Source organism: Dipodomys merriami, unplaced genomic scaffold (genome assembly GCF_024711535.1).
Source record: "Dipodomys merriami isolate MVZ:Mamm:240054 unplaced genomic scaffold, mDipMer1.0.p SCAF_69, whole genome shotgun sequence".
In the NCBI taxonomy this organism is placed as follows: Eukaryota; Metazoa; Chordata; class Mammalia; order Rodentia; family Heteromyidae; genus Dipodomys; species Dipodomys merriami.
The window spans coordinates 2,918,867-2,946,489 of NW_027206279.1; the positions used below are offsets into that span (position 1 = coordinate 2,918,867).

Genomic DNA, 27,623 nt, shown 5'->3' on the forward strand with positions numbered 1-27,623 from the left:
GGGAGGAAAAGAGGCAGGAGGAAGAGGACTGTCAAGCCCCGCGCCGAGGGCTCGCCGGGTCCGTCAGCAGCCACATGTAACCCAACTGTCGCGTTCCATGGCTTTTTGCCACTCCAGCTGTCAATCAAGCCTGGGATGTCACGGCGGTGAATGAAGGATGGCTGGTGAGGATGAGGAGGAGGAGGAGGAGGAGGAGGAGGGAGGAGAAGGAGGAGGAGGGGGAGGAATCTTTCAGACCCGCTTCTCTCCGCGGTGAGCTCGGCGAGGGGCTTCTGCCCTCCGCGTCCCGCCCCCGCCGCCGCCGGCCCCGCGCGCCGGGCTCCGCTGCGCCCCTCTTTAAAGTATTGTTCAGAGCAAGCGGGAGGACGCGCGAGGGCGAGGTCTCAGAGTTTGCAGAACTGGACCCGCTCCCGCCGCGGCCGCCGCCGGCGCCGCGCTCCTCCTCCTCCCGGGGAGACGAGCGAGTGTCAGAAGGTGTTGGCAGGTCGGCGGCCGCCGAGCTTATGGAAGAGCCTCCGTTTGGCGGCGCGGGTCGGCGGCGGGAGAGCGAAATGACGGAACCCGGAAGTCGTGGTGGCCAGAGCCGGGCGCACGGCGGAGACTCATCCCGGGCGCGGGGCGCGGGCGCGGGGCGCTGGGCGCGGGCGCGAGGAGCGGCGCAGCCCTGCCTGCCTCTGATGTGCCGCGGGAGCCGGACGGCCCGGCGGGGGGCGGGCGCGGGGGCGGCGCGGGGAGCGGGAGCCGCGCGGACCGAGCAAATCAGCGAGCCTCTCCTCCGCGGGGACGGCGGGGAGGGGAGGAAGAGGAGGGAGGGGGGGGCGGGGGGGAGAGGGACGGGAGCCGGCGCGAGGGGGACGGGGACGGGGAGAGGGAGGGGAGAGGAGAACGCACGCGCGCTCGGTCGGGACGAGAGGGAGAGGAGAGGGAGCGGGAACCGAGAGCGCGGGGAAGCGCGGGGAGGAAACTGCGCGCCGCGGGGAAGTACGGTACCGCCTCGGACCTTTCCGTTCCCTCTAAAACTTACTTCCACTTCATTTCCCCGTCACCCCCGGCTCCCGCCCGTCCGGGCCGAGCGGGGACGTGCGGCCGGCGCGCCGGCTTTTGTTTCGGTGAATTCCGCGTCCCCTCCGCTTGGGCCCGGCCTCGGCGCCCCGAAGTCTCCCCGCCGCGGCCCCGGCCCGCCGGCTCGAGTTTCTAAGTGGCACCCTCTCCCCGGGCCCCGCCGGCCGGGACCCACGTTTTCCGGGGCCACCCGGGAGAGCCCGTGGGAGCCGCGGCCGGGCCGCGCGGGGGGAGCCGCGGGGGCGCGCGTGCAACGGGGGCGCGCCTCCGAAGTGAACCCAACTTGGAGCCGGGCGGCTCGGGAGGGACAGACGGCGCTGCGGGCGAGGCCGGGCGCGGGAGGCCGGCCGGCGGAGGGCCGCGGACGACGCCGGGCGTTCCCGGCGGGGAAGGGGGGGGGCGGACAGAACTTTTTCCCTAAGGAAAGAGGGGCGCGGGGAGGAAGGCAGCCGCCCCACGCCGTTCGGTGTGGATATTAGTTCTGGCCGGGGTCCCGTCCAATCCCGGGCCCGAGCTGCGCCCCGGCCGGCTCCCGGCGGCGGGCGTCAGTCACGCGGCGCCCGGAGCCGGGGGCGGGGCTCGGCCGCCCGGCGAGGCACCCCCGCTCCGGCCCGAGCGCGCCCGACTTCCCTCCCGCGCCGAGAATCGTACGCAGACGCCCGCCGGCCGCGCTCCCCGCAACTCCGACCCCGCGGGTCTAAGAAGTGACCAGCTCTCACGCCCGGCTCCGCCGGGCCTCGGGGCGGGGGCTGGGCGAGAGCTGCTAGGGACGGGTGCGGGCGAGCGAGTGCGGGCGTGCGTGTGAGGGGCGCTTTCTCTAGCCCCCTCCCGCCCTCCTGCGCGCCGCGAGGCCGGGGTGCAGAGGCCCAAGCCCGGGAAGTCTGGCCTGGTTTTAATAGGGCTGGGAATGAGCCCCGGAGGTCAGCGAAGCCCTCCAAAAATGGGGAGTGATTGAGCACCTGTGATGATGGTGGTGATTACCAGCGCAATTAAACAGGGTGATTAAATGAGCCATCATAGACACGGTGTCCGCGGGAACCGGCCCCGCGTATAAAGGACGGGCCGCGGGGCCGGCCGAGGCGGGGGAGCGCCGCGCCCGACCGGCGCCCGCGCTGCGCCCGGGTGGCCCGCGCCTCCGGAGCCAGCCCGGAGGAGCCCGAGCGGGGCGGGTCCGCCGCCACCCCTTCTTTGTCCCGGTCCCGGAGAAGAGCTCCAAGATTAAGCACACCCTCATCTGATGCAGACTTGCTTGTCGACGAGTAAGCAAAGGTGAGTGACAGAAGACCCGACAGAAAAGTCGGTTTCCAGAACCGTGGGTCGGCTGGCAGGCTGGCCAGTTCCGGGCAGCCGGGGTGGGGGACTTGGCCTCGCCGCCGGGAAGTCCGGCTCCACTTCCTCCCCTCCGACTCCCGCAGCCCGCGGGGTCGCTGGCATTTCCAGCGTCCGCGCTCACTGAGCTGCCAGTTGCTTTTCTTTTTCAAAGAAACCCCTCCGTTTCCGAGGCGCGCACTTCCTCTAGCGATCAACTTCGTTCCAGCCTCGGTGCCCAGGCGTGACAAAACTCAACCCTGCTGCCCGCCGCTGCCTTCACCCACCGGGGCTTTTCCGTAGTCAGCACCCCCTTGATTTGGAAAAACGTCCCCAGCATTTTCTAAAATGATTCTTCCTCCGAGGTAACTGAGTAAAAATAATTCCCTTAGCTGGAAGGCTTCTGTAGTTTCAAACAATTGTTAAGCTAATAACAGCTTGATTATCTGGTGATAAGCTTGGGTTTTACAAAAGAGTATAAACTATCTTATCCTTTTGGTGATCACAAGGCTTATTTAGCTCAACTCCTCTTCTTCCTCTCTAGTATTCTGTAACTTCTTTTACACCTTATTAAGTTAAACAACAGGACAATCTAGGTGTTTGACACTGTAAGATAGTGAAAAGAAAGAAAATGGAAATAAAGTAAAATAACAGAAGTCCTCTAACTACAAAGACTTAAAGAAGTGTGAGTTTTCAGAGTACTGTTCTGCAGTTCATCTGTATGGTTTTGAAATTCAACTTGCCGATTATCTTGCAACTAAAACAGTCTCGTAGTTGCATGTCATTTATGAAACTGTTGGTTTAAAATAGCAACCCCAGTGGAGTGCTGGATTACCCCAGTAGATAAAGTTGGAGTTGACTCAGGGTACTGGTTCCTGATCACTTTAATGACATTAAAGGAATATTCCTTCTAAACTGCAGTTTTCAGATATCTTATTAATGGAGCAGGGAGAAAAAACAAAAACAAAAACCAGGCACCTCTAATTTGTAAGAGTTTCCAGGGTTGACAGCTCAACTTTCCAACCCAGTAGAGGCCATTCCAGGGCAACGGAGGTACTCAGACTCTCTGATTTCCAGCCTGGCGGTCCGGCTGATGCCCTGTTTTCAGCCCCAGTGCACCGCCCAGCCTGCCAAGCTCACCTGCGCTCCCACATTTGGGGCAAAGGGAAAATAGCTGGGGCAGGACCCAGAGACAGGAGAGAGCTGGGGGTCAAAGGAGGCAGCACACACCTCAGTCAACAGTCAGCTCCTTCTGCCCAGGCTGGAAATGGTTTTAACAGGCGGTAAAATTTCATCTTGCGGTGTCAAATTGGGGTCATTTTGGGGTTAGAGTTCTCAGTGTCGGAGAGGAGCTGTCCAGCTGCGTGGGCACTCATTAACTGCAAAAGATCTGTTTCAGTAAAAACAATCCAAAGACAATCAGGAGGCTAAAGACCCTCTATACATAGCATTTTACAAGTGCCCCAGAACAAATATGGACGGTGAAACCCATTTCTTCAGAATCCCAAATCAGCTACTTAGCTCTGGAAAGAGGGTGGTGGCATTAAAGAGGGCAGGGGAGCTGAGAGGGAGGGGAATGGGCCTCTCGAACCTAAGAGTCTGTTTTGAATCACTCCTTTCTTACTGACTTTGGAAAACTGCTGCTTTTCCATTTTTCTTTTTGACCCAACATGGAATGCTATTTAGGTAACACGATTTAAAAGGAATAATATAATCCTTCCATAGTTTGAAGAGCATTGTCCTTATGGAGAGTAGTTAATATTAACTGAACATTTGCTTAATTTTACATGAATTTCCCTATGTTTCTAAAGCTGTTTCCTTTCATCTTTTTTATTTCATTTGATTTTAATGCGTTAGAAAGTTATAGGTCTTCTGGAAAAATAACTTTCGATTCCTCAGAACTGAGAGGTTGGAAGGGTTGAACTGCGTATCAAAAATCACTGGATTTAAATTCTTTTTTTTTTTTTTTGTCTTCTTCCAACAGTTAGGGAAAATGATGCGTTGCTAGAGGAACAACTCTAACCTGGATCTTATTGATAGCTTTGGGTAATGCGTTTTTGTTTACTCTGCAAGGTCATTATTTAGGAAAGTCCTGTTTCCTGGTTTGAAAGAAAGATGTGATTTTTTTTTAATGTTAAAAGATTCTTTATGGTAAAAGCAAAGTGCCGTCTTGGAATGAGAAGCTGGACTTGTGAAATAGGACTTGTGTTGGGATGACACCAAGTCAGTGTTTGAAAGTAAAGATTCGTATGGAAAAAAGTTCATTTTCTTGCTTCACGAACCAAGCTTTCTGGAGGGCACCTCTGCGCCAGCGCCCTGTCCCTGGCGGCGCGTCGGTCTGGGTTCTCAGAGTCCGTCCCTCTCCCTGCAGCTCCTCAGAGTGATTCTAAGCTGTTCTGCCAGGAGCGTGGCGGGGCGAGGAAGCAGCCCCGGCCCGGGCCCGCACAAAGGCGGGGGGGGGGGGGCACAGTAGTACTGCTGTGGTATTTTCCAGAACTGTGTGGCCACACGCCCACACCCTCTGCCTCCATCCCTCTTCCGCACACGCCCCTCCCGTCCCGCGTGCCCCGGGTGACGGGCCGCCGCCGGGAGGGGGCTTCGGTTGGTCTGCCTGGTTTTGGGTCTCTAGTATTTCCGCACTCGGGCTCCCCGCCGCACGTGTGCACCCCGCACTGAGCGCCGCGGGTCACCCACGCTCATTTCCTTAACACAGGCCCGCGAGGACTCCCAGCTGCTGGGGCCGGGCGGCGGGCGGGCGCGCGGGCGCGGGCTTTTCCATAAGCAGCCCTCTAGCGCTATCTGGCGGGGCTCCAAACGCCGGCGCCCGGCTCGCTCCCTCCCTCCTTCCCTCCCTCCCTCCCTCCGCGGCCGCCCGGCTCCCCGGCCCAGGCCCTTTGCTTTCCGCCTCCCCTCACGCCGCCCAGTCCTAGGCGGCTCCGGCGCGGGGAGCTGCAGCGCGGGCGGGCGGGCGGCCCCGGCGCCCTCGTCCTGCGTTGGCGCCAGACACGCTGGACTTGTTGCTGCGGCCCCGCGACTGGAGAGCAAGCCGGGCCGGGGGCCTGGGTGAGGGCCGGCCCGAGGACGGGCACCGCCGCCGGGGCTGCCCACCTCGCCCGCCTCGCCGCGGGCACCGCGGGACGGGCCGGGGGAGCGGGGCCCAGCCCCCGTGGGCGGCGGGAGGGGAGGCCCGCAGGGTCGGGGCGGAGCCGCTGCACCCCGGCCCACGCACGCGCCCTGCCCGCCCCCAGACCCGGCTTTGACTGCAGAAGACAAGTGCAGGCCTGGCGGGGCCGACGACCTCGTGGACGAGGGGAGGCCGGCCCGGTGCGGGCGGGCTCCCGGGGGGCTGAGGCTGGGGCATCGCTAGGTGATGGGCGCTGTCGCCGGGCGCAGGCCCAGGGCGCGCACCCGCCCCCCTCCAAGGCTCCGCACGAAAACGCAAAGCTGCCGCCCCTGCCATCAAGGTTTCCTACCCCCCTCCAAGAGAGACCTAGATCTCCTCCCTTCTGCCAACTGTGCCCACCCTTGGGAGCACTGCAGAGCATCCCGCCTCAGTGCCCCAGCTCAAACCCGAGTCCTTGAGACAGGCAAAGTCTACACTTCTTGGGCCACGTTTGAGTGTGGCCCCGCCAGGCCGCCGCCCAGCCGCCAGCTCCCCGGTAGTGTGAAATACAGCTCACTTCACTTCAAAGCCAGCATGATAGGAAGGGAGACATACAGGTGCGTGCGTGCCTACCTATGTGTGTACAGGTGCGTGCGTGCGTATGTACCTATGTGTGTATACATGATTGGCACGTTTTCACCTTTAAAAGCTTTGAACTCAATAGACATGTTGGAAGAGGAACCGACTGTTTAGGTCCATCCATGTTCACCTTGCACGTCAGAGGTAATCATTTATTTTACGGGGTGGGCACTGGAAAGCAGAGAGAAAGCTCAGATCCACCGAAGTCGGACGGGAATCCTGGAGAAATTAAACTCTCCTGTTGGAACAGGAGCATCCCATTCCTCCACATCCTCCGTCTAGACTAACTGAAATGTATAAACTCACATTCTGCCTCATCTCCTGCTTTTCACTCCCAGGACAGACAGGACACTTCTGAGCTAGCCGTGAAGGATGTGCTTTTGTTTCCTTCACTGAGGTACTTTTGCACCATCCTGTGAATGTACCCAAATCCACTTGGGCATTAAAGGAGGCAACGCATCCAGAGATAGCTGGGCTTTATGGCGCAATGACAGCAGTATTTAACAAAACCAATCGGACTGAAAAGTGTTCCCGTGCTCACCCTTGTCTAGAAACAAAAACAAAAACAAAGCAGGCTTGCTCTCGGTTTGCCTGTCTGGTGTGCGCGTTTGCAAACACCTTGGCCGCGTTCGCACGCGGGCTCCTTCCTGCCGCACACGCAGGCCCCCAGAGAGCGGTGTTTACCTAGGCGTTTTTAAACAGTCTCTCCGCCTCGCGTGACAGGCGTTACCTCGAGAAACGCACCAGCCTTCCACAGACGCCTCCCGCTCTGCCGCGAGCACCTGCGGAGAGCGCTGCCGGGCGTGCCCGCACCCGGGGCCGAACGTCGGGGCCGCGCGGGGCGGGGGCGGGCCTTCCGGCCGTACCTGGAGCCCGCGCCCGCCTCGCCACGCTCGCCAAGGTGGGGCATGGGCCCGGGGGGGTGCCTTTGGGGAGACGTGGTCTCTTCCTGTCACGATGAGCTCAGACAATAAAATAACGGGAAAGTCGGTTGGAGTTTCTGAGTTGTTAACTGCGTTTGGTTTTGTATTAAGCCGTAAACCTGCGGAGGCCCCTCCTGCGACGCGGGACCTGCAGTCGTTCCGCAATCAGCCGGGCTGGGCCACAAATGCGGCTCCCCCTCCAGAGTCCTTCCCCGGCACCTTTCGTCTAGGTAAGAGGATTCGTGCCCTTAATTAGAGGGATGGATACGGGCATAAATCTGGCTGCCCCGTGCGAGGTGTGGCGGGCTGCGGGGAGGGGGAAAGTGGTTTCAAGGGTGGGCTTTCCCCGACACCCTCTGCGGGCGGGGCGGAGCTCTGCCCCGCACCGCGTTCCGGTCCGGTCCTGGTCCCGGGGAGCGAGGCCCGGCCGGCCGCCCCTTCAGGCCGCACTGAAAACTGAGCTTGACCTCTGCAGACTCGGTGCGAGCGTCTCATTTGCCTAACGACTTCGTGTCACCTCGGAAGAAGGTCAATTCCCTCTTAACCTTTCCGCGCGCTGCCCTAAGCATTCCTCGCTAATCAATGGTGGCTGGAATAATCCATTCCCATTTTGTGTTCGCTGACAAACTACCGGGGAGCGGGCGTGGGCGCGGCCGGCCCGCGGGGCCCAGGCCCCCCAACGCGCCCCGCTCCGCCCCGCGCCCCGCAGAGGCCCGAACCCCCGCCCCCCGCGCCGGGGCGACCGGAGCCGTCACCACTCCTGTCCTGGCCCGCCGAGCGCCGCCCCCGCCGTCCCCAGCAAGGGCGGGGAGTGCCGGCCCCGTCGAGCCGGGGCTGCCCTGCGCTCCGCCCCGTCCAGCCCGGTCCACGGTAAACAAAGAAGGACGCGCCGGGCGGCCGGCCGAGTTGTCAGGTGCCCCGGCCCGCTCCGTCCCCGGGCCTTTCTCGGCTCGTTTCAGCAGCCCCGCTCCCGGCCGGCGTCTCCCAAGGCACACGTGGGTTTGGCACGCGCAAGGACGCTCCTCACACCCGAGACGCCTCTCCCCGTCGAGGGGGCCTCGGCAGGGACCGCTCCCCGGCGGAAGCTTCAGAGTCAGGCCGTGTCCGGAGCCGCTTTCCTCGGAGGAAAGCACGAGTCCTCCACGCAGGTCCATCGCGAGTCGCAGCTCGGCCCGCGGCCTTGGGGCGCTCCGGCCTGCCCGCGGCCTGCGCCCGCCCGGCCTGTATCCGCGCCCGGCCTGCGCCCGCCCGGCCTGTGTCCGCGCCCGGCCTGTGCCCGCCCGGCCTGTGCCCGCGCCAGGCCTGCCCGCGCCCGGCCTGTGCCCGCGCCCGGCCTGTGCCCGCGCCCAACCTGCCCGCGCCCGGCCTGTGCCCGCGCCCAGCCTCCAGGCTTTAAACCGCCGCTTCCTTCTGCATTTTGCTAAAATTTGTAAAGTTTCAAAACAGCTAAACGGAAGCGTTACTCTTTTTACTCCTAGGCCACAGCAGCCGCCCGCCCGCCCGCCCCGCCGCCGTCACGCAGGTCCGCACTGGCTCCTCTCTGGAGAGGAGAGGCCCGAGTGGGAGCCGCCCAGAGGGAGCAGGCCAGGCCACCACCGCCATGTGTCCTGCCTCATGCCTAGGAAGCGCTTCTGTGGCTACAGGCCCCGGGCCACATCCCCGCTACCGGGCTACAGACTGCCTTGGATTACAGCCTGGGAGTGGGTCAGGGAATCTCCCATCGCTAGCGCCTGAGTGGGGACGGCCTGCACCTCCCAGGACTACTCTGGCCTTCCCTCCCTCCTGAGCAGTAACGACAGCCTCCAAGTCCTGTCTCACTGGCCACAAAGGGTTTTTAGTTCCAATTCACCTAAACATCTTCTTTCCATCTCCATCTCCTCTGTAGGAATACTTTTATAGATTTCTGGTTTGTCTCCCAACCCAGCCTATGAATCATCTATTCCATGATCAGTTCCTCCTCTCCTTCTCATCCACCCTTCACCCCAAGTAAACGTGTACAGTGGCCCCACTGTCCAGAGAGCACATTCCAAGACACATGGGGACACCGAGACCACAGGGAACCCCGGGGACCACGGGTTGTAGTAGAGATGCTGTTTTGCTGTATACATGTACCTACTGTTTAGTAACTAATACATTTATTTTTTACATAATTTGTACATTGGGCAGAGCAAGAAAGTGAAAACAACAATAATGAAATGGCACAAATACAAAATACGCTTCAATAAAACTTACAGGATTGTTTAGTTCTGGCATTCTACTTAGTGATTTAGGACTACGGATGACCATGGGTAGCTGAAATTAAAGAAAGTAAACCCTCAAAAAAAGGTGTATGACGATATACTAGACTTGTCTTTGGAAAAGGGAAATCCTTTAATTTTGTTTAATTTGGAATCATGGCAGGAGAAAGATCATTCTTTTTCAAAATAGTGGCAATGTCTCCCTTTGTCTAACAACTTTAACCTTTGTGGTATCTCATTCAGAGTTAGAAATCAAAGCTACACGTCAAGCCAAGTGCTGGAAATGAAAAGAATGCACAAGGACCACGAGGTTTTCAAAAGTGTTTGAGGTATGGGCAAAGCTCTTCCCCAAGGAGAGAGACATCGGGTTCCAACACAAGTAAAGGAGAGCAGGGACCGGTCGCTTGTGAAGTGGTTTCCAGCTCTGAAAGTACCAAGAAGAACACAGAAAAGCCAGGCTCCGGAGGAGGCTGAATATAGGTTTGTCCTATGTTAATATGTATCCTTAGGTCATCTAATCTCTCAAACAAATAAAAACCCCAGGCATCATATTTATGCACCTTGTGGGGTTCAGTGTAATAGCTTGATATGTGGCCACAATGTGTAATGAGCCAATCATGGCAACACACACTTCCATGTCATGAATCATTCATCATTTCTATGTGCTGGAAACTTTCATACTCTACTAATTATTCTGAAATAAAGCATACATTTTTATAAACAATAGCCATCTTACACCGGTATGGAAAATGAGAATGGGTTTCTTCCACCTAACTGTGTTCTGGTGTTCCTTATTTCATTTCTTTCCATCTCTTTCTCACAGCCCTTCCCAGGCTCTTGATATTACTAGTCACTGCATTTGTCTATGAGACTGGCATTTTACTTTCCACAAATGAGTAAGAATATGTGGCACTTGTCTTGGATATTTGGCTTATTATACTTAATCTAATGGCCTCAAGTTTCATGCATATTGCTACAAAAGGTAAGACCTCATCCTTTTTAATGGCAGAATAATATTCCACTGTATATATACATTACAGTTTCCTTATTCATTCATCTATAAATGGATACCTTGGCTGGTTCCATATATTGACTAATGTGAGTAACACTACAGCAAATATGGGAAATCAAGTATCTCATTAGTACAAGGATTTTCTTTGTGAAACTGTTAGATCATGTTCTATTTTAGTTTTTAAAGGAATTGCCATATTCTTTCTACAAATGGCTACACTAATTTACATTCCCACTAATAATGTATATGAATTTTTGTCTCTCCCTACTTACCAGTTTTTTTTTCTTTTTTTGATAATGGGCATTTTGACAAGCATGAAGTATCTCGTTGAAGGATTTGATAGGGACTTAATTGATGATTAATGATAGTGAGCATATTTCCATATACATGTTGGTCATTTCTTTCTTTTTATTTTTTTCTTTATTGCCAGTCCTGGGGGCTTGAAATCAGGGCCTGGGCATAGTCCTTGAACCTCTCTGTGCTTGTGGGTTAGCACTCTACCACTTGAGCCACAGTGTCACTTCCAGCTTTTGCTGAGTACTTAATTGGAGATAAGAGTCTCATGGACTTTCCTGCCTGGGCAGGCTTTCTGCTGGGCAGATCTCAGACTCCTGAGTAGCTAGGGTTACAGGCGTGAGCCACCAGCATCCAGGTGGCTCATGTTGGTCATTTCTATGTCTTATTTCGATAAATAAATGTCTCTTCAGACCATTTTTAGTTGCTTTCTGAATTTTTTGTGTGCTATGTGTTTTGTTAGTTCCTTATATATTCTATATGTTAATCTCTTCTTGAGGTAAATAGTCGGTAAATATTTTCTCCCATTCTGAAGGTTCTCTCTCTTTCTTTTTTTCTAGTCCTGGGGCTTGAACTCAGCCTGGGTGCTGTCCCTGAGTTTTGTTTACTCAAGGATAGCACTCTACCACTTGAGCCACAGCGCCACCGCTGGTTTTCTGGTGGTTAATTGGAGATAAGAGTCTCACGAACTTCCCTGCCTGGGCTGGCTTCCAGCTGTGATCCTCAGATCTCAGCCTCCTGAGTAGCTGTGAGCCACCAACACCTGATCTGAAGGTTCTCTCATAACTTGGTTGTTTCCTTTGCTGTGTCTGTCTGCACTTTGTGGCTGTTTATAACCCTCTATTTGGACCTCAATAATCTCATTAATTAAATCAGCAGAACAATTTTTGCTATTACTGGCTGTCTCCCCAGATCTCTCTATTTTCCCCCCATCCTGCTCTGTGACTTTAGAATGTTACTTTAGCCATTCTTCCTGTTGGGTTTGTCCAGAATGGGGAGAGTATGTTCTGAGTATTATTTCTAGGGTCCTGGTAGGCTGGCTACATCCTCGCTGTACCCTGAGCAGCCCTCTTCTCAGAGTCCACCTCCATTACTATCACTGGGTACTGCACTTCCTTTATGGTTTCTTAGTATCCTACCCACACCATTGAAATACAGTCCCTTTAGTAAGCTCTCCCTCAACATTACCTAATTAGATGTGTACCATCCGTTTACTGATAAACCTTTACTGATATACCTTATAAATGTGTTTGAAGGATTAAAGTTAAATGAGATGATGCATGTAATCTGTTTGCATGTAGTAAAAGCTTAATAAATAAGACTTTAACTTACTTTTACCAGCATTATCTGCTGCAATTCCCTTGATTTTATTTGTAAGGGAATGACCCAACGCAGTAGAGCATGTGTTCAAAGTCTGATGACCAAGCCTCTGCATTGTGGCTCGTTCACTGCTCTTTCCACAGCATCTTGTTGAGTAAAACATATTGGGCAGAAGGGAGATACTTTTCTCACAGGTGTTAGAAAGGGTGAGATCAGGTAGAGGCTGAGGTACAGGAAGTAATCAGTGCCTCTGCATCTGCCACTGGCTTTGTCGGGCTGTTATTCCCAGCATACAGCATGTTGTGGTGATACAGAGCCCTGCAGTTTCAGGAGGGACAGAGTGAGCATGTCACAGGGGGTTAGTGTATGCTTGCAAGGTTAAAAATAAACTTAAGAGCACAATTTGGAAGTCTTACTAGGAAGCATAATAATGCTGGATACAGGGTGCACTAGAATTAATTAGATTAGAGACCCAGAATATGGATGAACTTGGTAATTTTTTCTGTCTTTTGTGTATGTGGTCGGGGCAGGGGGAAGGGAGGGGTCGGTACTGGGACTTTAACTCAGGGCCTAGGTGCTGTACCTGAGCTTTTATAGTCAAGGTTAGCATTCCACCACTTGAGCCACATTTCCATTCCTAGCTTTTTGTGGTTGATTGGAGATAAGAATCCCACTACATTCCTCCCCAGGCTGGCTTCAAACAGAGATCCTCATATCTCAGCCTGCTGAGTAGCTAGAATTACAGGCGTGAGCCACTGGCACCCTGCTTTTATATTTCTTCATAATATACTGCCATGCTGTGAATTCCTGTAGGTACAGAACACCAAATCCTTGCCTGCATATATTTCACAATTTAATTATATTGTTAAGATGATAGAAATCATTTAATCATTAATTCTTATTTGCAACCATTCAGAAAAATACTGAGTTACAGGAGCACTCACTGGAGTTGACCTATGAAGAATAACTAAGTATATTCCTGGATTCATTGATTTATAAGGGGAAATACAAGTAGGTGTACAAACAGATTTTGGTATGAACAAAGGTAGAAATATACTGAAGCTGGCAGGAGAACGTGGCAAGACAGAGCAGGGTAAAGGAAACTGGGAGCAAGAGGCAACACAGGTCACAATCCAACCACATCTTAGCCTTCTAAACATTTCTGACTTATTGCTATTGATTACTATTTAACTTTTGCTCATGTAAATATTAGTGATAGAATAGAAAAAGCCTATGTAATATTGTATTTCATTCTTCTATAGCAGGTTGGCTGAGGAATATGTTGAATGAGAAAAAATCTAAACACTGTTTCCCTTGGTGACTAGAGTGTATAATGGGAAAAGTGGGATAAATTTAAAAGGTGATATTATTCACAGACTCCTTGGAAAATGTTAACTTAGAAGAGATTACATTAATGTACTTTACCAATTAGGCTTTATTTATATAATGAGTTAGAGCAGGCTTATTTGAGATATAAACATTTAGTTTGAAAACTGAGTGGAAATCTATGCCTGGAGAAGAAACATAAAATAGGGCCATCTATTTCCAAACCCAGGATACATTTATATACAACTGGATGTGCTAATAAATATAACAGGACTTAAATGGGTTATTTCTACATATTTATCACAAACCGGTCATTTCCATCAAAATTGTAATTGATGTCTAAGTATAATTTACTTTACCATAGCAATATGCTAAATATTTATGTCTCTTTCTTGAAGTCCAAACTGCAGAGTTGTTCAACCCTGGCTATTTACATTGCTCCTGGTCGTGACCTTACTCCTTCCTCTTGGTCTTTCTTATTTCATTCAATCCCACACCTCAAACTCCATCAGCACCCACACTTGTTATGCATGTGCACATCTAAGTGTGCCTGTATCCATGTGTGTGTGCATACCTTTCCATTTTAGCCCTCATAATTGAAACTGTAATACCAAGCTTAAAATTTCTTTCAGTGTCTAAATGCACAGATTCAGTTTTTTCCTCATCCACCATCCATTCTCTTCTTTCTTTGTTGTGATTCTACTATGTCTCCCTTGGTTTCCTGTCTTCTGCCAGTTATCAGTCACATCTTGACTCACTCAAGAAATATATCCTTTTTGTTTGTTGGGAAGTAATGTATGCTTATTTAAGGGAAGGGGAACAACAGAATGGTAAGACAAAGGACAAAGGGGGAACCAATGCAACAGTGATACAAGACAATACGCTGGAAATGATCTGTACAACTTGGGGGGGTTGGAGGCAGGGAAAGTGGGAGAAAAATGAGGGAGGGGGTAACAAGTTCTACAAGAAATCTACTCATTACCTTACTTATGTAACTAACCCCTCTGTACATCACCTTGACAATAAAATTTTTTAAAAAGAAGACAGTATCGTAAGGTAGAAAAATATCCCCCCCCCTAAAAAAATCACCACTAGGCAAAACATCCTAGCAGAGTTGCTGGTAAAAGTTTATGTATTTCTTTGCATTTTCCAGAGTCAATCCTTTTATATACTTATAATTGTATTTCCTATAAATTCACCTTCTAGCTAAGTGTTACATTCTTTGTGACCACCAATTGACAGAAGTCATTAAAGCATTTATACTACTTCTAGAGGCCACTGCTGTGGCCTGGATGGTGGGGGCGCCCTCAGGCCAGTGTGTGGTATGGCCCGGACGGCCCTGTTGGGGTGTGCTAGAACCTTTGCAAAGCAGGGCCGTCAGGGAGGTCTTGGGGTCACCGGAGTGCTCTTGAAGGAATGTGGGCTCAACACCCTCTCTTCTTTGTTCCCTGGCTCTGGGGAAGAGTGGCTTCCTTCCACATGTACCACGGTGGTGATGTGCCATAGGCCCAAAGTAAAATATCTGTCCATTTGTGGACTAAAGCTTCTAAAACTATGAGTCAAAATCAGCCATTGGTTTTATAAGTCAACTATCTTGGATACTTTGTTTTAAGGTCAGGAAGTTAACTAACACATATGTTATATCCATTTTATATAGACTTCTGTAATGAGTATCTTTGGGTATGAAGTCTTCTAAACTCATAATTCTTTTCTTAGATCATTAGAAATAGACTAAATAATACATAGATATTTAAGGCACCCTTCCATTTTATATTTACTTATTTATTTATTTATTTTGGTTTGTTGTGAGGCCTAGGCACTGTCCCTGAGCCTCTTTGTGCTAAAGGCTAATGCTCTAACATTTTGAGCCACAGGACACTTCTGTTTTTTGAGTGGTTCATTGGAGATAAGAGTCTCACCAGGACTTTTCTTCTGGAGACTCCAACCATGATCCTCAGATCTCAGCCTCAAGAGTAGTAAGGATTATAGGTGTGAGCCACCAGCCACCTTCTTACTAGTGATATCTTATTAATCGACATCTTCCTTTTGTTTTGTTTTGTTTTGGGCCAGTCTTGGGCTTGAACTCAGGGCCTGGGTACTTACTGTCCCTGAACTTCTTTTGCTCAAGACTAGCACTCTACCACTTGAGCCACAGCACCACTTCAGCATTTTTTTTTCCTGTTACATGGTACTGAGGAATGGAACCCAGGTTGTTAGGCAAGCACTCTTCCACTAAGCCACATTCCCAGCCCCAACATCTTCCTTTTTAAACTGAGTAATCTCTGTCAGTCTTCTTTCCTTTCTTCTTGTTCCTCTTCCTTCTGTTCCTTTCCTCCTCCTCTGCTGCTTCCTTCTCATCTTTTTCCTTTCCCTCCTGTTCCTTGAGAGTATAAAAAGGCATTCACTTAATTTTTCTATTTTTTTACATTTTATTTACATTCCCATTTTTTCCCCTCAGTCATGGGGCTTGAACTCTGGGCCTGGACACTGTCCCTCAGCTCTTCAGTTCAAGGCTAGCACTCTACCACTTGAGCCACAGCACCACTTCCAGCCTTTTCTGTTTATGTGGTGCTGAGGAATCGAACCCAGGGCCTCATGCATGCAAGGCAAGCGCTCTACCACTGAGCCACCTTCCCAGCCCCTACATTCACTTAATTTTGAGACAGGATTTTGCTTGTATATCCAGGGCTGGCTTAAACTCACCCTGTCACACAGACTAGCCTCCAATTGGACATCTTCCTGCTTCAGCTTCCTAAATGCTGGGATTACAGGCATGAACCAACATGATTAGACTGCTACAGGTTTTACTGTTCATTTTATAAACTATTAGTGAATCTGAGCTATTTATACGCTTTTTATTCTTATTCCCTCCTCTCTGAAAGGTACCTGTTTATGTGTTTCATCTACCTTTTCATGAAGTTATCATCTTTTTATTACCAATTTAGTAAATTCTATATTATAAATATCTTCTAATTTATTTCATTTGAAATGTTTTTGGTGAACAGAAGTTTTAAGTTTTATTACAGATAATAATTGATGGATATTTTCCTTTGTGGGTTGTGTTTTTGTGTCTTGTACAAAAGCTTCTTTTGCATTCTGAAGTTATGAAGATATTTTTGTGTAAAATTCTTTGACAAATATTATTGTGTTTTCTTCTTCTTCCTAATTCATTACTAACATGGGATTGATTTTTGTGGGTAGGAAAGAGGTAAGAATCTACTCTAATTTCTCTGTATAGATAATCAACATCTTAGCTCCACTACCTTCCCAGAGGTCTTTAGCGCAAGTCTCTCATTTATCAATTTGTCCATATATTGGGCCTTTCATTTCTGGAGATAATAACACTGTCTGCAGAAAATGACAGTTTTATTTCTTCCTTTCCAATGTTAAGACTTTTAACTTCCTCCTTTCCTTCCTCCCTCCCTCCCCTCTCCCTTCTCTCCTCTCCTCTTTCTTTCCCTCTCTCCTTTCCTTTTTTCTCTCTTTTGTGCTACTATTGCCTATCTAGGACCAGGTCTCCAGGACAGGTTTGAAGATTCTCTGTCTCTCTGTCTCTGTCTCTGTCTCTGTCTCTGTCTCTGTCTCTGTCTCTCTCTCTCTCTCTCTCTCTCTCTCTTAGGCAAGCACTCTACCACTAAGCTACATTCCCAACCCTGAAGGGAAGTACTAAGTACTGGGCATCATTATCTCATTCCTTATGAATGCTGTTTGCAGCAACAGATTGGTAATAATCTGCATCAGATCAAGAGAATATTTAATCCTCAATAACTAGCTGAGACTTTTTGTTTTTACAATTTTAAGTATGCATTAAGTTTTGCTAGGTGATTTTTCTATATAGAATAAAATGAGTTTCTCCTTTGTTACTATTTCACTCATAGTCCATTTCAATATTGAGCTACTTTGCATCTCTGGACTATGTCTGGTTGATTGTGATACTATTTTTACTGCACCCATCCAGATTCAGGTTAATAATATTTTACTTACAATTTGTAAATTTCAATTGATGTGAGAAAATAGCCAGGGATTCCATCTTTCTTCTTAAAAACCTTTCATTATCTTTGCCTAATTTCATTATCTTCTTAAAAAGCCACCATTATACAGAGGTTTTATTGCCTCCATATAATGAATTAGAATTACAGAGGACTTTTCTCCATTTTATTCTAAATTATTGGTCTATTAGAAAATTGATGGAAGACAGGTGGTGTGGCTCAAGTAGTAGAGCACCCTCCTGCTCAGCATGAAGCTGAGTTCAAACCTTAGTGCCATTACAACTGTTACGGAGTTTATGTATAAAATAATATTGGCTTTCCTTTGAAGAGTCTTCATTGCTGATTCAATTCCTGTAATAATTATTATCCAGCAATTTATATCTACCATTTCTTTTTTAGTAATGCCCCATAAGTTATTTTATATGAATGTAATACATTTCATCTAAGTTTTAAAATGGGTTGTGTAATGATGCAGATTAGTCTTCTAATAATATAATGTTTGTGGTACTGTATACATGCTCCCTTTTTATTTCTAATGTTTTATGGCAAATAGAATTCTATTAGCAAGGTAAGTCAGTGACTTCACTTTCTATATCTTAAATTACAGGAAATAGTTTTAAAATATAAAGCTGAGATAAAAAAATTAGGTAGCTTCTCATGGAGATAAATTAAGCAACAAAAAGCCACATCACATATTGAAATCTGATATTCACTCCTACAGCTATGTTAGCCTGGAGTCAGATGCCTTTCTGAGCAGTGACCCTAGGCACGTCTCAGGCATTGTGTGAGGCTGGCTTTTTAGATCATATCTAAGAATGTCTCCAGACCTATGATTCCACATATTTTAAGGCAGTAGAGAGTACCTGGTCTCTTCTCTACTGATTCCTGATAAGATTAACTCATGTTTAGCTTGGGGCACATAGGCTGAGAGGAGGGACAGAACAAAACACAAACTAGTTCAGTATTTCAAAAAGCACATTACTGGATTTTTAGTTAAGTGTTACTTATTGTGATCATATACTCTATTTCCAAAGGTCTGTGAGAGATAAAGCAAAGTGGGCTATTCTTATACAGAGGAAAATTTAAGCTTGAGGACACCAACTAAGTTCTGTATATTAGATTAAACTGATCAGTTAGACCGAGGAACATAAACTCATCAAACAAATAAAACCATTTTCACTTAGACTGCAGGTCACTGGATTTTATGTCTACAGTGCTATTCTGCTTCAGTCTATGACTTCTAGAGGGCAAATAATGTAAAATTCAGATATACTATAAGCCTGTGGGGTTGGATGGGTTGCAGAAGCAAAGCACAGGTGGCATATTCTTGAATTCTATTCTTACACAAGCCAAAGAACAGTGCTGGGGGTTCTACTGGTGTTTGGGAGAGTGGAGGAATCTTACAGGGTTTCTCTGAGCACTTTATTGCGCAGTGATGGAGACACTGTGGGGATCCCTAGCCTGTACTGTAGAAAAGGCTCCAGGGGTCACAACTTGTTTATATGCTATTCCAACTCAGTTAAGAAGTTTTTAGCCTCAATGACTAGGAAACTTTAATTCTAGTTGGCTTACATAATAAAGGAAGAAGTTATTTTCCTACAACCACACCAAGAGAAAGAGTGCCTGATTCTGTTTTTATAGATGCTGCTGTGGGAAGATGTTTGATTAAAAAAAACAAATTCAGATGGCCCCAGCAAAGTTCCCCTCACATCTCCTTTCTCTTGTGGTCATGGACTCTCCATCAGGGATCCTGAGTCAACCACTGGCTGCAGCCGGGGCAGTTATTTAACTGTATCACTGAGCCACAGAAGAGGAGCTGTGGAGATGATTGTGAGAAGACCAAGGTTGCTCACGCCACCATACAATCTCTAGAGACTAAGAGCAACTGCTTTGGGAATAGCGTGTTCTCCATTAAGTACTGCCGGCCAGTCTGCTGCAGTACCTTGCATTTGAATCATCCTATTTAATTCACACAATAATATAGGTGCACTACTGTTGTCCCTTTACCATACAAGGAGATGGAGGCTTTCTGAAAGGAAGCAACATGCTTTCATTCACACAGGGTCATATTACAAAATGATGCATGTGTTTCAGACCAGTCTGTATAGAGTATTTATTCACTGTACTGAATCATTGTACTAAATCTGGAGATGACTTAATTGTACAATGGAAAGCAGTTGGTAGCCAATAACTTCTCTGCAGATTAAAAGACAGTTTAGAAATTGAGCAATATGCAAACGAGGGACTCTCACATCTACTGCACTGTAAGCTATTAACTGCTGGCATAAAAATACAAATTGCATTTTTTTTCTTTTGGCAGAGCAGGTCATTTAAATGTTTGGATTTTCTCAGAGATCATAGTTGAATCTAACAATCAATTATGAAAGAGACGCTTTTTACTCCATTTTTTTTTTCTCAATGCAACACTTCCCTCTTGTCCCTGAACAGGTTTTGCAACAAGAAGCAGGGTCTCATTCAGCTTATTCCCAGGCAGGTAGCTCCCAGATCTCCTGTTTGGGAGCTTCAATCACTGTGGCATGCCTGCAATCCACAAAGTCCTGAGTGTCTCCTTTAGCTATCATCATCTTAAAGACATCTAAAGGATTTTTTTTGTTAGTGCTTGAGAGCATTAGGTTTCATTTCTCACATTCCAGAATGTAAGTGGGGAGGCTGATCCACTCTGACAGGAAAGATCAGGTCTTCAGGAACTTTTTTTCTATGCCAGAAGTAATCCCTTCTTTCTTTCTTTTTTTTTGTGTAAGGCTCAGGTTCATCTAAAAATTGTTGATTCTTTCCTAGAGACAAAACTAAACTAAACTCATCCATTGAACTTAACATCAGCTTGCAAAAGCATGTTGTTTTTTTTTAAAATAGTAAAGACATGGTTGCAGAATGACTGAACTTGCTGAGCAGCAAAATACAGGGACTAGGCTGAGATCAAGAAGAGTCAATCATCAACCGCTTTTGTTGTTTTTAAATAGACTTACTATGCTTTTAAAATATATTATTTCAATAAAACAATTCACAAATAAATACAAAAGGGCAAGTGTGGAGACATATTGCAAATAAAGCATGCATACCAAAAAGGTAAGTGCAAATTAGATTTGAATATTCATGAGTCACAAATCATTGATGGTTTGAAACAATGCAAAACAGCTTTATAAATGAGGTTAAGGCTAGGGACATCAAAGAAATGTATCGTTAAATCAATAGCAGTTTGATTGTGCATATACTTGTAAATTGTGGTTACAGTATATGTGACATGGAAGAAAAAAATACTGTGTATCTGATAGAAGAGGAAAACTTATAAATATTCCTTTTGTATGTTGTATTTTCACAGTTTGTCATGCACTTGGAGACCAGCCATAGAAAGTGGTTGGACATCAAGACAGAATTTCCTTTTTCACTGTCTCAGGCCTCTGACATGAGAGTCTTTGCTTCCTCTGCTAAATATAATTCAACATGAAACCATTCCTGCAGTTAATTCTTTTAAAATAAAGTGTAACATCTAGTATGTATCAGGTGAGAAAATGGCTCAATTTAAAATCCCCTCATGCAAAAATAACTCCCATCAGAGAACATAAAGTTCTTGGTGAATGCTTTTCTAGTAGAAGGAAATGAAAGAGCCAGGCACCAGTGTCTTACAATCTTAATGACTCGAGAGGTCGTGTGTGGAAGGATCAGAGTTAAAGGCCAGCCCAGATACAAAAGTTCTCGAGCCCCATCTTAAACATAAACACCAGAAGTTAGGTTGGAGGTATGGTGGGACTGGTAGGTAGACTGCCTACCTGGGAAGCATGAGGCTTTGCGTTCAAGTCCCAGTATCACCAACTAAAAAAATCAGTTTCTACGATCAAGTATTTGATAACAATTTGAAAAAAATACTCTGAATTAACATAAGCAAACTTGGAATTTAAGTCACAATGTTTTCATTTTGTTCAGCAAGTAACTAGTCATTGACTTAATAACAGCAATGTTCCTATGCTCAGGATGTTTCTATGTTCAGATAAAGCAGGTGATGATATTTATAATGGTAGGACTTACAAATTAAAGACTTGTTAGAGTTTTCCTTCAAGTTGAACTACAATTAATTTTTCTGAGAAGTTTACATTTTGGTTATCTCTTGTAAGTTGCCAGTGTTTCTCATAGGCCCTGCCCTGCAAGACCTCTGTTGTGTATGCTTTCTTGGGTGATTAATCAAGTTGGTGACATCACACAAAAATCATGGTACACACAACACTAATTTGGAAGAGGCTGGGACTTATGGTTGGCTCAGAAATTAATCTGTTTTCAGAAGTGGCGCTGTAGCTCAAGTGGTAGAGCGCTCACCTTGAGCTGAAGAGCTGAGGGACAGTGCCCAGGCCGGCCCAGAGTTCAAGCCCCACGGCCGACCAAAAAAAAAAAAAAAAAAAAAAAGAAATTAATCTGTTTTCTTGTGAGACCATGTTTTACATCTTTGAATTTAAATTCAAGAGGTACAAAAAAGGTGAGCTATAACTAGAGAATTTTTTTACATTGTCTCCAATCTCCTGTTGTGTTGGGAAACAACTAAGACAACTTCTCTGTTCATAATCTCTGTTCATTCATAATCGAGGCTATAAAAATTCAAAAATGGTCCTGCAGATTTTAATGTCTTTATTGAAATTTGCAATTATATTTGTAAATCCTATCTTGTAAGAAATGTATTGGGGTTTTTTGCAAAGTATTTCCTCACTCTTAAAAGATATTAATTTCTATCACTCCTTCTAGTAAATGTTTTGTCATAATATTGGTATGAAGCCATTTAAGTAATCAAACATCTTTAAAACTGTTCAACCATAATATTGACTTAACAATTGTCAGTAGGAGGGGTCTGTATGCACAAACAATATACTTCTCCATTAAGTTATAGCTAATAAACTTCTTTTTCAAGGATGTGAATTTGCATCATCTACATATGTGATGATTTTCAGTAACTCCTGTGTGTGTGTGTGTGTGTGTGTTTTAAATCATTTAATCTCTAAATTAAAGCATTCTAGGTTTTCCAAGAAATGGCTATTTTATTGTTCTTCTTTCTATGAGATGAAAGTCATTCTAATTTTCTTTCTTTCTTTCTTTTTAAATAGTTGGTTTATTTTTACAGTCCTGGGATGAAACACTGGGCCTTGTTGACTATTGAGCAAACATCTACCACTTAGCTATAGCTCCAGCTCTTGTTTGTTTTTATTTTTTTTTTATCTCCCGGATCATTTACTTTATTAATTTATTTTTTTGAAGCCAGACCTTACTACTTAGTCCTGGCTGATCTAAAACTGACCATCTTCCCCTACCTCTGGGGTGCTATGATTATTCTCACACATCTTTCTAACCTGGGGGCTGGGGACTCGGAGGCAGGGGGAAGGGGGGGAGGATGGGGGGAGGGTAGGGGTGGGTGAGGGTGGGGGGTGCACCTGGCTGGCCAATGGCAGCACTGAGACTTCTTTAACCACTCTCTTCCTGTTAGGGGACAGGAAATGTCACTTATGGTAATTCAATATCAAAATAAAAGTATAGAATAAAAGACTTAGCATTGATTCTGAATTACTTAACACTAAATCACTCTGTTCCAATAAGTCTTGCCTTATCATGAAAAAGAAAGTCTCTCTCCATCCTGAAGGTCACCTTGGGAGCCCCGTAGACTCCATGCTCATTTTGCTATGTAAATACAATTAATTTTATCTTGGAAGCACAGTGAAGGGACAGGTCCACTTCCTGTTCTGCGGTAACTGCTGGGATACACTTGCACACACAGTGAAGGGACAGTTCCACTCCTGCTCTGCGGTACTGATGGGATAAACTTGCACCCAGCACTCAGCACAGTGAAGGGACAGGTCCACTTCCTGATCTGCGGTACTGCTGGGATAAACTTGCGCCCAGCACTCAGAACCTCAGAATCTCCACTTCCCCACTCAAGAAGGAGCACAGCTTAGAGGTAGTGATTTTCAAACTCACCTCAGTCCCAGGGGCTGCAGTGAGTTTTCAGGTACCTTAGGGTGAGAAAGACCAGCCAGCTGCATTTTGTATGGTTTGTGAATGTAGGAAATTAACAGTTCCTCAGAAAGTTTAATTTGAGGGCTGGGAAGATGGCTCAGTGGTGGAGCGCTTGCCTTGCATACATGAGGCCCTGGGTTCGATTCCTCAGCACCACATAAGAAGAAAAATCTGGAAGTGGCGCTGTGGCTCAAGTGGTAGAGTGCTAGCCTTGAGCTGAAGAGCTCAGGGACAGCACCCAGGCCCAGAGTTCAGGCTCCACAACCGACAAAAAAAAAAAAAAGAAAAAAAAAAAGAAAAGAAAGTTTAATTTGAGGGAAAGGAAAGGACATTAAGTTAGAAATTCTGGCTGCAGTACTCAGTGGTCTCACACTTGCCTAGCAAGCACAAGGCCCTGAGTCTGATCTTTCTATGAGAGGGAAGGAATGAAGGAAGGAGGGTGAGAGGGAGGGAGGAAGGGAAGGAGGCAAAGTAGGAGGTGTGAAAAAAAAATCACTTAATATTATAACTGGCTTGTCCTTGGAAGTTAAGAGGTAGTAGAAATAATTCCTGAAACCTTATAGAAGGAGAATTAGAAAAGATAAACTGGAAGATAAAATCTTACTAAATTGCTGGGTGCTGTGGCACACACATGTCATCCTAGCTACTCAGGAAGCTGAGATCTGAGGATCGGGGTTCAAAGCCAGCTGGGGCAGGAAAGTCCATGAGACTCTTATCTCCAATAACCCACTCAGCAAACCGGAAGTGGTGCTGTGGCTCAAGTGGTAGAACAGTCGCCTTGAGCTGAAGAGTTGAGTGAGGGACAGTGTCCAGGCCCAGAGCTCAAGCCCCATGACCGACCAAAAAAAAAAAAAAATCTTACTGAACTTTAAGGCAACTTTTTACAAGTGATTCTGCAGTTGTGCAGCTGCGTGACATAGACTCATGCTTCTCAGCCAGGCCTGTTCATCCCTGGGCCGTGGGACCCTGGGGCAGCTACATAGCTGTGGTCTCACTGAGTGACCAGTCCCCCTGCTATGGCTGAGCCTGCCTTGGCTGCTTCATCAGTTAGATGAGACTTCTGAGGTCCTCCAGCAGTGCACACTGTTCAAATTAGCTACTCCTTCCTCCATGATCCACAGCACTTGGTTTTTACTGTTATCACTACTTAAGGCAAATCACCTTTGAGTGTCTGTCCACTTTAAGGCTCTAAGTCATATTTGAATTTTTGATCCAGCAAAATTCCTAATATTTTTGAAATACTAAAAAAATTTTCTTTGAAGAAGTGGTAAAATTATAATAAATTACTCACATAAATACTAACACACACTACTCTTTCTTTCTTCTTTCTTTCTTTCTCCTTTCTTTCTTTTCTTTCTTTCTTTCTTTCTTTCTTTCTTTCTTTCTTTCTTTCTTTCTTTCTTTTAATTGGCCATGGGGCTTGCACTCAGGGTCTGGGTGCTATCCCTGAGCAATTCTGCTCAAGGCCAGCACTCTACCACTTTGAGCCACAGCTCTACTTCTGGTTTTCTGGTGGTTAATTGGAGATAAGAATCTTACAGACTTTTCTGCTCTGGCTGGATTTGAATCCGGATAATCAGATCCCAGCCTCCTGAGTAGCTAGGATTACAGGTGTGAGCCATTGATGCCTGGCCTCAAGTACTTTTTCTTTGCCTATCATGTGCAAGGTACATATCCAGTCCCCAACAGCACAAGGGAAAAATAATTTAGTTTTCTTTCAAGATGATAGTAGTCCTCACTTTTTCCTATATAAAGGCAAACACTGAATTCAGTACACAGATACTGTTATAGTTTGAGGCTGGTTGTATATATTAAAAGGTTGTGGATATAAATCTCAAGCAGAGATCTGGGGGCATTAATAAAATCTATACCCTTCATAATTGAAATATGAAGGCAGAACATAAGAAATGCTATGTTTTAAACATGACTTGAGGTATTTTGGAAGCTCTAAGAGTTTAGGACTAATTCAAGGGTTGCATATAAAATTAGACCCAATAGGGTCTAAGCAAATAAAAATACAGAACAGGGCAAAATACAGAAATGGAGGTTATGATATATGAAAATGATCAGATGTTAGATACAGAAAGAGTATAGCTCTTGGAGTATCGAGGGAGAAGTCAACAACTAGAAAACTTAAGTGGAATACTAAAGAGTTTAGGATTTTTCAATGGGAAATGGAAATTCAATCAAAATTGAGAACTGAATCTTAGTGAACTCTGGTTTGCAGGTAATTGGTAATCCAATGCAGAGGGCTGGAAGGCAAGCTCTGAAGATCAGGAAACAGACACAGTGAGGACCTAATGTGGGATGTAGCTATGGAATGGGGTAGATGGGTATGACTCTAATATAAACTAAAGGACAAAAAATTGAAAATAGTTCTGAAATGTAGCAAAGAAATTAGATGTGGGTGGTACTGTTGCAAAGATTATGATATGACTCTTCAATCTGCTCATACAAACTTGTAACACCTTTGGTGATTCCAGAATTATTTAAAACATTAAACAATTATTAATTATTAATAGTCATGCTTATTTTTTTCAAGGTGGTGATGTTATTCCTAAATCTGTTATCACACTTGTCATACTTGCCATTAGGTAATCAAGCTACCGAGGGTCTTAGTCACAATTCTAACAACAAATGCCTTAAATGTCTTATTTTTCTATTTTAGGGTTCATTCCTGGAATATTATTTACTAACTTTAAACAAAATTCAAGAACACCCATACTGATAACATATGTGAATTTAGGATATTCTAATTTTAGTGCAAAATTGACTTGTCATCTAACATTTACTTAAATAAGCTATACTTGTAAATTTTGACTTAGACACTCTTACATTTTCTTGCACAATGTTTCAATCTTAAAGGCAGAAAATTAACTCCATGGTCTTCTGTGCAGATACAGAACATAATGGTACCTGCTTGGCGTTACTTTGCCCCTGAGTAACTGCAGAGTTGGATTTCACTGCTTACTGGTAGTGACTGGGTCTGCATAAACTTGGAGAAAAAGTAGAAAGAAGATGGGGGAAGGAGGGGCAAGTGGTCTCCAGAGTCCCCTGGTCTCATTTCTCTGTTATTTTCTAGTCCCTGCTCACCAGAGACCCCTGGACACTTCCTCTACTCCCCTGTAAAATTTGATCATCTTCAGATCATTGAGCTAGGGCCAATAAAGTAGGCTTGGAATTTGAGGAGTTTTCCTTAATTATCAGTTCTCTGGATTCTGATCCTACCTCTTTTAAAGAAAATGTTTCATATGAAAACAAACAAACAAAAACCCAGAAAAGAAATAAAACACATTTCCTTAGAAACCCTTTCTGGAATCTCAAATCTTATATTGTATGATTTGGAAACTAGTATTACAAATACAATCTATGTGCAGAGCATATAGATAGCTACAGATAAAAGCATTCTTAGTTTCATAATGTTTTGATAATTTTAATTGAATGCTGACACATATAACCTTGTTTTCTGTTATTTTTTTCCCAAACAAATGGCCACTATTCAGAATTCCCAGGGACCATTTAATATTAGTATGAGAGAGAGACAGATAAACACAGACAGACAGACACTGAAAAAAGGGGCTGATTGACAAGCATTTCAGGATGATGCTGTCCATGATGGAAGAAAAACAAGGACAAGTTTGAGAAGCGCTCAAAAGGGTCAAAAGATACTTGGTATTTTTTGGTATCTTCTCGCCTCTTCTCTCCCCTCCCTTCCCCTTTCTTCCCCTCCCCTCCTCTTTCCTCTCCTTTCTTCCCTCCCTCCCTCCCTCCCTCCCTCCCTCCCTCCCTTCCTTCCTTCTTTCCTTCCTTGTGCTGGGCACTGTCTTTTGAGCTTTTTTTTTTTTTTTGCTCAACACTAGTGCTGTACCACTTGAGCCACAGCTCCACTTTGGCCTTTTTGGGAGTTTATAAGAGTCCCACAGACTTTTCTGCCCAGCAGGCTGGCTTTGAATTGTGACTCTTAGATCTCAGCCTTCTGAGTAGCTAGTATTATAGGCATGAGCCTATAATTAAGTGTGAAACACACAGGCATCCACCTTATTTATCTACTTGCATTCTACAAGTGGCATGTTGATTTTATAATTAGATTTTCACTCATTTAATATTTAACGCAATTGTGGTGCATGCAATGATAATGAAATCAGTAACAAGCATCTACAGAATTAAGTAACTTTGGAATTAAGCACTGACTGTCAAATGCCCAGAGTTTTTTAATTCTAATCTGTTAAACAGGATATTAGGTATTATAGGAATGAGAAGTATGAAAACAGGAAAAATATCAAGTACTAGGCTAAGGAATCCCCGTACTTCCCAGGACCTTCCCTGAGGGGTTGGCCACACAGACAGGAACGCAGACTCACGTGGCGTGGTGATGCGGGGCATGGCTCTTTCCAAGATCTC

General features: G+C 46.4%; 1 protein-coding gene and 1 long non-coding RNA gene across 4 annotated transcripts in view; one reads left to right on the forward strand and one right to left on the reverse strand.

Annotated features, from left to right (window-relative positions):
* Positions 1 to 27,623, reverse strand: part of Meis2 (Meis homeobox 2) — a 411,350-nt gene that overhangs the window by 185,206 nt on the left and 198,521 nt on the right. The gene's annotated exons all lie outside the window — the stretch shown is intronic.
* LOC138816181 (uncharacterized) lies at positions 77 to 22,226 on the forward strand. Of its 3 annotated transcripts, none has more exons than XR_011368585.1 (6): positions 77 to 164; positions 7,147 to 7,265; positions 8,514 to 8,557; positions 9,516 to 9,752; positions 10,096 to 10,254; positions 11,139 to 11,474. It is a non-coding gene; the product is annotated as an uncharacterized lncRNA (long non-coding RNA). The 3 variants fall into 3 exon arrangements; XR_011368586.1 differs by lacking the exons at positions 77 to 164; positions 11,139 to 11,474 and adding exons at positions 1,508 to 2,331; positions 20,554 to 22,226; XR_011368584.1 differs by lacking the exon at positions 77 to 164 and adding an exon at positions 1,508 to 2,331.